Source organism: Ylistrum balloti, unplaced genomic scaffold (assembly GCF_031769215.1).
Source record: "Ylistrum balloti isolate Yb309-2 unplaced genomic scaffold, AGI_CSIRO_Ybal_v1 Utg370280, whole genome shotgun sequence".
NCBI classification, from domain to species: domain Eukaryota; kingdom Metazoa; phylum Mollusca; class Bivalvia; order Pectinida; family Pectinidae; genus Ylistrum; species Ylistrum balloti.
This window is the reverse complement of record NW_026782215.1, coordinates 1056276-1069494: the sequence shown is the minus strand read 5'-3', so window position 1 is coordinate 1069494 and position 13219 is coordinate 1056276. Positions and strand designations below refer to the sequence as shown.

The 13219-nt window shown below is 35.5% G+C and overlaps 1 pseudogene; it reads right to left on the bottom strand.

Annotated features, from left to right (window-relative positions):
* Window positions 1-374: 374 nt before the first annotated feature.
* LOC132552822 (fucose mutarotase-like) lies at window positions 375-10810 on the bottom strand (annotated as a pseudogene).
* Window positions 10811-13219: the final 2409 nt, after the last annotated feature.

Sequence of the window (13219 nt, the reverse complement as noted above, 5' to 3'; positions counted from 1 at the left end):
CTTATCCCTACTGTATCTCTTTGCATGCCAAAAAAGCGGCTAAATATGGGACACATCGCTTTCGGTTATTGGGAAAACGAACACACGAAAAAGACTATCGACTGCATTCCACTAAAAGTGGGTCACCTGCAGAATCGAGATTTTCCTCGTGTCTTCTGCCAAGTGGACATGGAATGGAAACGAAAAATAGATATGCTGTCCCTTAGGTGGCACTCTATCGACACCCATCATCATATAACACTGGCTGTTGCGAGGACGCTAACAGGAAAAATAAATGAATAGCTTTTTTTTCCGAGTGATATATTTAATTACAAAAAATAGAAACGACGATATATAGGAATTCTAGAGTTAATAATGTTACGTATTGATGAAAATTATACCACAATTCCCTTCATTAGGATGATATTGCCGTAAAGAGTTTTCTCTCTGAAAGTGATGAAATTTTCACCAGGAACTGTCTAAACAGAGATTAAGAAAGAGATGTAGGTTATTGTTAGCGTCTAGCCAGATGGCTTACCAGATTACTTCTAATTTCTCATATACATAAACCTGCTTTTGGTTACTATTAAATAAAAAAGTATAGTATTTTTTCTCGAGATATTATTGTATCATTATGCTGCTATAAAAATATAACTTCTCATAAAAGATAATTTCAATTAATCAAAATTGTAATAGAGATTTTTATCCTTTTAAACTTCTGGTAAAGAACAATCGTTGAATGTTAGATAGAATGGATATCACGTGAAGAAAAATCTTACCCAGTATGTACGATCGCGTAAGCGTTTTTACACCGTTCGTAAAAGCTGGTACGCTCCATAGTTTCAATCCCCACCTGAAATAATCCGACAATTTATTTCAATAGGTGCAAGTGCTACAACGTACATTCATGGAAGTTGACCATACTTTGCATAATATCCCAGTGACACGTACTTCAGCTTAGAATGAGTCACTTACTAATTGAATATATGGGTCTGTTCTGGAAGCTTGATATCGAGTATATTAAATTAATTTGTTTGAAACAAAAGGAAACAATTTATTCTGTTAGATGAAATATATTTAACTTGTCTCAAATACTTGATTAAATCATTACATTTTTCCTTTGTTATAACACTTCATTTCATTAAACGAGTTTTTTCTTTGAATTTTAGATTCTTGATACGAGTTGGTGCCAGCTCCAGACTGATACCCAGAGCTAAACATTTATATGATTTCAAACGAAACAACAACATGAACGTCATTAAATTAGCGTGACACGAGGACACATTCAAAATATCCACATATACAGTTCTCCAGACTATCAATTATAACTAGTATTCTTTATTTCAGTGAATTGCATTTTATATTAGTGTGGTCAAAATATTGGGACAATTTGAAAATGACATTTAACTGGCAAATTTGAATGCACTGGAAACTCGCTCTGCCATCGATACATGTATATGTGAAACAGAGAGCGTTTTTTGTAGTTACATGTCTTCGCAACAAGTTTATATCTAAATGAAGGTGTAGAGAGATGTGATATGAGATTAAAATATCTGGGGGTTTTGTGTTTTAATTTCTCAGTCCATGGTATGTTTAACATCCGCCCTTATATAACCCTGGCTGTCGAGGAAGCGTCGTAATTTATTTTGAAAAACGGGATTGTTCCGCTTACCTCTTCTGCATGATATAATAGACGTTCCTACAGGGCGATGTTAATTTTCATCCAAAACGTCATACACATTCATATCCACATTTTTATTAACTATCTAGTATGTAGATGTGAGAACGTTCTTTTTTCATCTTTTGTTGATATTCTTTCACAGCTTTTTATTTACCTCGTGTTGGCCATAACGGCATTGTCTGTGTTATACGCCATTAGGAACATCAAATCAATCGACTATATGCATTCTTTAATTCTCTACAGTATGCATGTTGCAAGTGAAACCTACAGTCTATCGATTATCAAAAACATTTAACTTAACGCCTTGAATGTTGAAAACAACAGTAGATCTGCTGCCGCTATAGCAACACTTTTAATAATGACAATTCCGTGCTTTGTTTTCCACTCTTGGGGCATTTCTTTACATCAGTCCCCTTTTGATCCTGATTATTACAAAAACAATAACCCCGTAACACAATACAAATACATAACCCCTGTGACAATGAAAGGATGTATTTTATATAAACAAACTTGGCAGCCTTTAATCCTAAAATGCTACAAATCCAATATCATGACTTGAGGCATTTTGATGATTAACTCTGTTTGTAACACATCGGGTCGAGGAAATTCATTGTGACAGAATTGGTAACCATTCTCCGAGGCATGATACTTGCTCAATATCATGATCATTTGCCTCTTGCCCATTGAAAATGTGTCGTTTAAAAACGCTGCCACATTCCCCATTGTGACCTAAGAGGTCGATCAATGTCGTTCATTTGAACAATCCTGATACGCCTAAATCCCAGCAAGCTACAAGCACAATATCATGATACTGATTTTTAAAATTTATATATTGTTTCGAGGACTTGAAACTGGACCACAGTGTAAACGCACTTGTCATTTGGTCAATTAATTAAAAAACAGGAAAGAATATTTCATAATACCGAAGATATACACGAATTATAGGTTATGGTTCAATGTTGTGTTCCGTGTAACTTGACTTCAAATTACTTTTGGAATTATACAAAGACAAGTGGTAAATATCATACCTCTTTTCCTTCATTCTTGTTGACCAGTGCTCGAAATTTGTCTTTTATCGGGCACGGGAAATTTCGCGCCTTATCGACCGGAAGTAAATCCATGAAGGCTACCTGCAATGTAACGTCATGCAGAGCTCAAAGTCAATCAGGCATTCTTGGATTGTTTCTCTGATAATTTTACTGTTACATGTGTCGGCCAAGTTAGAGACATTATCAATACATGATTTAAAATAATCGTTTGTTACTTGAAATTGTTCGTTATCAACATATTGCATTAAGACAAATTGGTTGACTGCACAGGTTTCTTTCGTGACAAATTTTTGATGTTCCATCCATGAAACAACGCTTGCTGCAGTTTGTATGATTCTAGTATTTCATCATCTTTTATGCTATGAATTTTTTCTAAACCCTTAAAATTGTTACGTTATAAAATGTTCTCCGATCACCCTAATGCACTCCTCTATTGTACCATAAATTACTCAAAATATAAGATTAAAACATATAAACATGTGTATCATTATTACATTTCAACACCATTATATCTCAAGCTTACCGGCTTATCCACATACACATCAACGGGAATAGCTCCAAAATAGCGTCTAGCATCGTTGGACCATCAACACCTTGCATACACAAAAGTACATTATTTATTTAATTTGTTAATACCTGATATCGACATTTGACGCCACATTTTGCTAAACAAAAATTTCAGATTTGAGTTTTCAATTCAAAATTGCATTAGATATTAAAGTTTGTCGCCAGAACTGTCCTACAGCAAATAGTATGTGACTTGGATATGTAACAAGAAACAGAACCACTAGAAGTACAGTAAGACTCTGAATAACTACCGTGTCATACAAGTTTAACGTAGTTAAATGTTTGATATCATTATGTCACACTGCCCTCACCAGCGTCTTGACGTCCTGAACACTTTCAACCCTCAAACCCCCTATACAGCTCTTCATCCGTTTAATAAATGGTAAGTAATATGGCATTTTTGATCGAAACTCGAAAGTTAAGAATTGCGTACAGTGTACATGTTATAAAAAAATCAATTTCAAGAACATTTCGCCCGATACATTATCTGAAAATACACCCTTAGGGTTTGCAGAGTTACGTACTGACATTCTGTGAGTAACATGAAAGCATATCATATAATGAATTGACATTTGGCATCATCTACAAGGTATCATTTTATCGAAATCTAAATATCAAATTCCTCTTTCATACGTCTATTAATTAGGCGAGGAGTAAGTTTTTACGTTTAGTATGTTCACCATTTGCCAGACGGTTTGGATGTAGCCAAAAGATGGCGTGTCATTTATGGCGGCGTTTTGATGTAGCTACTTCAACTTCCGACCGTCCCAGGAGCGGCCGGCCACGAGTTACCACCCCTAGAGAAGACTGCAACATCTTGGGATCGGTTTCTTCCAGTAACCGTTACAGCAGAGACTTTGCTTAGTCGACAGGTAAGCAGCCAGACAAACTGTAACTTGCGGAAACGTCACCGAACGTGTGTGCAAAAAGCTCACACAGAAATTAGAACAATCAGAGATGCTATGGCTGAGCAAATGTGCGGAAAAAATCAAAATAAATCGCTAAATCTACGACCTGACAATGGAGGATCAACACAACATATCCAACAGACCAGGTAAATGTTGACAAAGTAAAAAGACCGTGTGGTAAGCGGTCGATGGAAGAATGGAACACCAAAGAGCTGCGGAATATCACGTGAAATAAGTAGGAGACAGGTTATACATTGACGGTCAACTCCACCAACGCGATTCGATTTGGAGCTCAGCAGAATCGTGACCTGGAGACACGTATTTCTAACAGTTAAATTACCCATTGGAACCCACTGGAAAATACAAGTGCTCCAATTACTACAAACAACACGCGATTGCTGAATAGAGCGTGTTCTGCATCAATCCCTAACAGTACGGACGACCATCATCAACCTCCGGCTTCTAGGGTACGTACATCAGCATCACGGCTTACAATGATCCAAATATAGATAATTCTAGTGTTCATAATAAGTCGCCGCAGCGGGAAAGGACAAATAGCCCTGGTTGATCGTTCCGAACTATGTGGTAAACTCAGTGAATAAGGATGTCTCTAAATCATGCAAAACCGTGATGTAATATGTTTTAGTGAATTCTAGCTTACAGAGGAGGATACATTTGAATGTTCGGAGTACTCAAAATTTCCATAACCAAAGAAGAAGGGTAGGAAAGGAGGGATTGTTACTTTACATAAACATTGTTTGTAGAAGAACATTAGTATTATGTGTAATATCAGTGATACCATTATTGCAGAAACAAATTGCCAGACAAAATTGTATCATTCACTTTTCATTCATTCAAGAGAACAATGTCTTTTTTATGACAAATAATATTGTTTCAAATTTAACAAGAAATTTATGTAAAGAAATAGTTAACAAGAAGCTGATGGAATGGGATAGAGAATACAATATCATAACAGATGCTCAGTTTGGATTTAAACCTGTTTTTTTTACGACAGACGATATACTTGATCAACAATCTTTGGCGAATCTGTTGATTTTTAAACTTCAAAAAAGTATATAATTGATAAAAGTCGCCTATGGTTAAAACAGAGAATTGGCGGGGAAAATGAAAAGCATAGTCTTTACAAGAAAATTTTAAATCTGGTGTTATGGAGTTTTGTCGGAATACTACAAAGACACAATTGGTGTATTCCAGGAAGAAATTATGTCCCTAAAATTGTACAGTCTTTATGTTAATAATTGAAAAAAAATGTGTTTTATTAGAGAGAATTGTCCATCAGTAGAAATTGGTTTAATTCATATTTCTAATTACGTATGCTGATGACACTGTTTTGCTTGCAGAGTTACCTCAATCGCTTCAAAATATGTTAGATGCTGTGTATATAATAATGAATGCAAGTTGACACTGAATGTGGAAAAAGCAAAAATAATGATTTTTTCTAAATGGAGGAAAACAGCGTGACAATGAAATGTGGTTTTACAATAATGTAGAAATAGAAGTGGTCGATGAATTTAATTATCTTGGAATGGTATTTACTTACAACAGAAAATTTAATAAAACACAAATTGATGTTGCTAATAAAGAAAGGAAAGCTTATTTTGTTATAAACCATAAGTTAAAAAGTCATTCATTAATACAAATTCACAATGTGTTGTATTTGATACATATATCAATAGTATTCCTGGTTATGCAAGCGAGATATAATGGCATCATAAAGTTCAAGATGGCGGAAAAAATACACATAAGTTTTTTTTTTGCAGAAATTTAGTTGGAGTCAGCAAAACTACTGTAAAAGATTAATTATATTTCGAATTAGTCATTACACAGTACAAGAAAACTGAAAATTTGAAGTATTGGTTTAGATTGAAATGTACTACAAACTTTTTAAAACCATGCTTGGATCACAAGATTGAATCGAATAATAAATGGGTAATAAAAGAAGTACGGAACTAGAAAATACAGGATTAGCTTATCTATGGGATAAGACAGACGTAAAACATTGTACATATAAAATAACAGAAAAATAGAATTAGTGATGTGTACAAGCAGAAAATATTATCTATAATTAGCCAGGTGGCACAAGGAGAATTATATCCAACATTTAGTTGATAACTTCTGTTAACAATTTTACCTCATTAAACGGTATACAAAAGATGTTTTTCCATAACTAGACTTTCGTCACATCATTTAAATATTGAAAATGGTCGGAAACAGAAAATTACAGACAAAATATATTGTGTAAATGTTGCAACTTAGAAGAAATTGAAGACGATTTCCACTTCCTATTGCAGTGTCCATTTTATTTTTATTTACACATTTATTAAGTGTCTACAAATTAGTAGAATTATTAAGTTTTAACAATGTGAATGAATTAAATAAAAATATATATTTAGGATCTAAAACAAGGGCAGAGAAATTAAGTCAGTGAACATTCTTTGATATAGTATGTTTATACTTTAATTGTATACTCATCACCCTACTTGTATTTGTATGTCTGTGTATGCCTATACATGTATGTTTTATTTATGGACCGAAAAGTCCTTGGAATTAAAATAAACTTAAACATGAAACTTGTGGAGACCTTACTTCGGCTCAGTCCTTAAGCGATACCATCGCACCCACCGCCTTGAACGGTCTAGGTGATACCAACGATACCTCTAACGATGTTTTGTTCACATACGAGTCGAGATTTTGTTTGATGTATAATGCGTGATGGCACAGTATGACAGATTTGGTTGGGAAAGTGTGATGATATGAGTCGGCATATCTAGTGGAAATCGAAGCGGAACTATCATTGCCAGTGGTAATTTAAATGCAATTCTGTATTTAGACGGTATTAACCCGTCGCCGTTCTGTTTTCACAGCGTCAAAGAGCTGGCTCCATATAGCAACATGATAATGCAACGTCACAACAGTCACCTGACTTGGACGTTCTTACAGCAGAACAATGTCCAAGTTTTGGCTTGGCCTGCAAAATTTCCCCAAAATCAGAACCAATAGAATACATTTGAGATGTTCTTCTCAGACTAGTACGGCGTCAGTAAAATCCCCCCGCGTAGTTACAGGGACTTGTAAAGGCATTGCATGAGGAGTGGAACGCAACATTCGGCAATATACAGGCTCTATGCGCCGGTGTTGTAATGCAGTGATCCTAGACAACGGTGGTCACACAACAGAGTCATTAAGTGTTGATGAGTTACCCTGATAGCTCAGAAGAAATAGAACCAAGAAGTCCATAAGGGCAAAAGGATTTCACTCCTACAAAGTTATTCATGCCTGAAATGAGCTCACTGAAGTGATGATATGAATTCCATCTGTCTTTCAATTACATGTTTAAGTTGCATCATCCCCGCATGTGGACCTAATTATTCTGCTCGGTTTTTTTATTTCAATAATATGTTTTTAGGATTCGTTATATCTACTTGCCCATCTTGACGACTGAAGCAGGAATTCAGTTGAAAAATAATTGTCTTTAAACTTTTACTTTTGTGTGGTGACCAGTTTTAATACCCTTTCCTCCTTGTTTCGATCGATTGTTTGGTATGGGATGGTGCTGATTGTCCACACCACTCTCTCCGTAAGTAATGTCACATCCCTAACAAACTAACCAGCGTCAAACACATCCAGTTTCGTTTCGCTCAGAGAAATAGAATATTTCTACATGAGATCACTAAGGCGAAAACTTTTCCTCTGCCTGCATCATTTGAAACCCTGTGTTACGAGTTTGTCTATCAGTTGACGACGTCTTGTACGAAGAAAGTGATAATGAAAACAGCACTGTTTGCGAGAAATGATGATACAGCTACCAACATGCGTGGTCAATTGCAAAGGAGTTGCCCAAATCTTATAAACGTATAATTAAGTATTGTTTTCAACAGGAAATATTATAAACTAGGAATCGAATCAGGAAGGAACAGGTGCTCTGAATAAGACAGGTCAAATAGACTGTGTAAACATTGCTAACCCTCTCCTCTGTATAACGATTTGAAGAAACTCCTTCTTTTAGCATCCTCTGACACTTTCGTTACTATTATATAGATATGTGATTGCTCGCCTCAGAGATCGATAGCATATTAGAAGATAAGGATCACCTATTACTGAAGCCTCTCCACTAAGAAAACAAAAACTAAACTATATTGAACTAAGAATTATTGTGGTTGAACCATAGTATGTATTCATCTATACATTCATAAGGCAAAAATAAAATTGATACTAAATTGGTAATGATGCCTGACAATTATTCATGTGAAGACTAATTTGTAAATACATAATAAACATTCTCCAGATTTTGGTCCTATCTTATGTCAGGTATTGAATTGTATTATTGTAATGTAATAGTTCATCCTGCCTAAAAGGGTTAATAGTCAGGATGACCTATTGCTGTGTGCTGTACGTACGAGTTCCACCGGTAGGATGGGCATGAAATTTGCCTGAAATGGCGAAAAAGCAGATTATAAACTTCCTTTCAAGTTCAACTTCCTCATTTGAGCTGAAAATTGGTTGGGGGATGTGAAAGAAGGGAAGCTGGCAAATCGTTGTTACTTATTGGGCCCCGTCAAAAATTCACTATGACAGCTATGGTTGTAACATGAATGTGCAACACGGTTTCTCTGAATAACACTCATATCAACTTCTCAAACTGCATCTGGTAGAATGGACAAACACTTATTCAACATTGTTTTTCATTTTTTTTTTTTTTTTTTCTATTTTGTCTATTTTAGTCCACTATCACCAGGACAGATAAATGAGGGTGATTTATCGAGTAATTTTAACAAAATTGACTATTCAGATAATGTCATGTTATCCACAAAGACATATTTTCTATATCTATTCTCGAAAACCAAATAAAGTAAACGATATCGTGTTCATTATAGGATGTGACGTATTTAGTCCACGAAGGAAGAAATTTGGTAGAAATGTTTGATGTGTTACTCTTATGCTAATCTGTTTCGTTTTATTGATCGCGTGTGCCTAAATGCCATTGTAACACAAACAAGTCGTTTCTAAACTATTTCGTGGAACTACCAAAGCGTATATATTGCGGAGATCAACAGGATAATTGCTTACATTCCTGGTATTGATATCGTCTCTTATGTCGTACATATTGAGGAGATCTACTGCATACATGACATATCGACTTGTTAAAGTGGGAACATGATATCACCTCGTTCAAATCCTGCATCCGGAAAAGTTTTAAGTAATGGGAAACGAAAACAGCGTGACTGACTCGCATATATAAACTCTAGGTGCGTGTAACGATTTTCTTGCAATATTGACATTTTGGCTTTCAAAAATGAACTGACGATTTGAGGGAAGTTGGTACATATTTCTAATCAATTTCTCTTAGCTTAGCAAAGCAGGTGATCAGGAATCTCAAGTGATGTTATTTTTTTTAATAACAACACCGAAAAGGACTCAATTACCAAAAATAATACAGAAAAGATAACTGAAATTCTAAATAATAATTTTGAACGCTCTCAACTCATACATCGTGTGTCATGACTCCACTTCTCATTTTACATGGATTTATATCCCGTATTTAACTTGAAAGGACTCAATATCAAAGTGTAATTTACTGGAAGCAGGAAATGTTCGATGTCACTCTCACGAACCAGTATATATCCGAATCCTACACTAAAGAACACTGTGGTCTTAACAGAGCTAAGGGAAATTATATTGTAACAGCTTCGGTACAGTGACGTAGAGGAGATTCCATAAACAAAGTTCGCGTGACTATTATCTGGAGGTATACTTTCTCTTCCAATTCTATATAATTTTACATTGAATCTTCTGTCTACTTTACTAACCTTCTGCACGTATTTCTCTCGGTCCGTACCTACAAGCTGAATTTGTTGGGAATCCCTAGTCCACCAGTACTGTCATTTAAACATGAAAAGTACATCATGATCAATATAGGTACATGAAATAGTACAAATAGTGGCAAGATGGGTTATATATGTGTATACAGTTCAAAGTAAGTTGTCAATTTTTTGTGCAAACCAAACATTAAGACTATTATTACATAATGGATGAAAACAACGGACAAAACGTCTTGCACTGTATTTGTATTGCAATAGCGCTGAATTAGACCTGGTAGGTCTAGTTTATAACGATATGCATCTCTATAGGTAATTGTCTGCAATTTAGATCCTTGCAAACAACTGATCAGAGCTTAACATAGGCGGTATCCTTGGGCTTGAGGCCACCAGATTTGGACCCGAATGCCAAACCTTGTTAGTATCCAGTCGTCAGTGACCCGATATTTTGTAAAACAATATCAATGAATATTTCGAATAGCACTATTCGAAACGATTTAAAATCTTCGATCAAGGGAGATGTTTTGATGTTATTTTTGCTCCCTAATGTTGTATGTGTTTGTCTTTTGTAGTATTCCGATATCGATTGCTGATTTAACTTAATCATTTTACAGCTGAATCCTACCTCGACGGAAGCGGAAACAGGACACCTCGGACATTACATTAGTACTGTACAGAAAAACAAAAATAGCACAGGCTTTTCTCACCAATTTCGTCGCCATGACCCATGGCGGATAACACATATAACAGATCTGGGCTGAGTATCTTGGGAATGTTCTTCCGAGGCATCGTGTTGTCTTCTCAATGACACAGGTGACAAAATCAATAGCGTGGTAGTCCACTGTAAAATAGATCAGAAAAAATCATACTTATTTGCTTAGACTGGGGAACTGATATAAACAAATCGCTATTAGTCAGCAATATGTTATAAACCTTGAACATTTTTTTTCTGTGAGCCAGTAAATGTTAGATTGTACAAAATCATTAAAAGATTAAATTTGATGGTGACGGTTAATCATATCTTATGACATACCTTAACCTTTAAATAACTTTTAGAGGTATTAACAAAACATGTCATAAAGACCCGCATCCCCAACTTATGGTGTTTACGTGTCGCAGTTGATTGAAAAACCTGTTCCCAATACCACGATTTTCGTGCAAGATTTCGTCAACTGAGGGACACTTGTAACACCGGGTGTCAAATTAGGAGAGTTGGTGAAAATTATAGGGAAGTTTTACTGTCGTCATAGTAAGCTCATTGAGAAATATTTTATTTCTTTGTGCGATAGGAAGCTGGGCGTGTTTGATGCGTGTTAGATTGTCCGTTGGTTTCGTTGTTGTACACCTTGTTCTCATTTGAAAACGTAACATTACTTACTTGGATTGACCAGGGTTTTACATAGGGGGTGTCGTCAACGAAACAGAAGACGCTTACTCTTCCAGATCACATGCTCTTATTATCTTTGTCCTTTTTGAGGAGTCTCCGTGTAAATATTTCTATGTTCTTATTTTGCCCTCTAGTTTTATTGAATTTGACTTCGAATTTGATTTTGCTCAAGTTTTTTTTCTGTATTTGCGAAATCCTTTAAACAAACAAGTAAATATGAGATTTTCTTCACAGAGGTATATCAAGTTTATACTCTTGAACTACGTCTTATGAAGATAGAGTACATACTTCATAGTCAATATATCGTACGATACTAGCCATTTTAACTGATGCACGGGAAAGATATATATACATATGTGGAATTCGGTTTAAAAACGGATACCTGGCAAGATTCACTGTCCAAATATGTTGAGGCTTCATTGTCCTGTCGACGAGCAGAAATATTATATATGATAATACTTTGGTAGACAGAAGTTAAGTTATGACCGAAAGGGCTTGCGGTGCATGTCTTCACACCAGAGATCTTGTTCTTTGTTATAACTGTTATGGTGGTCGGAAAACACATTAAAGCGCAGAAAAATGGAAGGAGGGTCGACATTCACACTGTCCTAAATCAACCAAAGACAGATATGCCCGTATAGGTTGTACAAAGATCGGTGGGTTATGTATCAAAAGTAGGTCATTTGATCTATATGTTGACCCTTAACCTACATCGAGGTAAATTGTATGCCGGTGCTGTCTCGTACACGAGTAGTTACTGGTATTCCATACATGGCATATGGGTTCACCTTGGTGAGGTGGTGTGTTTGTTTAAGTTTAGTTTTGTATAAGTATCGTTGTAATCACGTGTAAAGGGTAGCTTGAAAAAAAACGGTTCGGAGTATACACATGAACTTGATGTTATAGAATTATGTCATGTATGGAAATTACAACATTTATTTAATTCTTGGTCTGGATCTAGATTTTGATTTTCATTACATCACTTTGGGATTAGCACAGTCGCCTACTAGACTTCAAACTTTAGGCCCTTAGCATCACTGACGAGTCGTGGAAGGGAGGAACAGCTGTACGATGCAGTTTAATTCATTGTTTAGTTCTACTGTATCTAACGCTTAATGTGTGCCCTTGGTACAGTCTTGGTGCTGATACTCAAAGTAAACCATTTTTCTATAGCTTTCCAGAATGTCATTGTAAACAAAATTAGTACCAAAGTGCCAAGGTTTTAATTACCTGGTAACCTTTAATTAAGTCTTTGTTAACAAGACTTCGACATAATTTAAGTGAACTAAACGTTGATATTGTTATGTCAGACTAATCAACTCTCCCGGCAGTGCATGTGGGTTTCCTAATGAAACTATCAGCAGTTTGTTATTTTCACAAGCTATATTTTACTCCACAACTATTACGAATGTTCACAAACCTATAATATATTTTTCCAATGGTAATTTTTTTCATTTCTCAATTTGTATACTGTTACCTTGAAAATTTTCGCGGGAGTTCATTTCGCGATTTCTATGTGTAAACTATCGTCTAATTAAGGAAAATTTTCAAAACATCAATAAGAGTTGTCTCCCTTGTTCCTTGCTTGACAGATTTCATTGCCTGCGGGCACTTGAGTTTCTTACTTGTGTGCAAGTACAGTGTATATTTAAAACAATAAAATATGATTACAGGTCAAATGATTTGCTAAATTCAATTAGTAGGTCTGTACTATGCATATACTTATTAAGTGTTAACGAAGTGCGAGTGTGCGGAGGGTGCGTCGGTTCGTATGGTTAAGAGTCAGGATGAAGTTGTGTGTTCGACCCTCT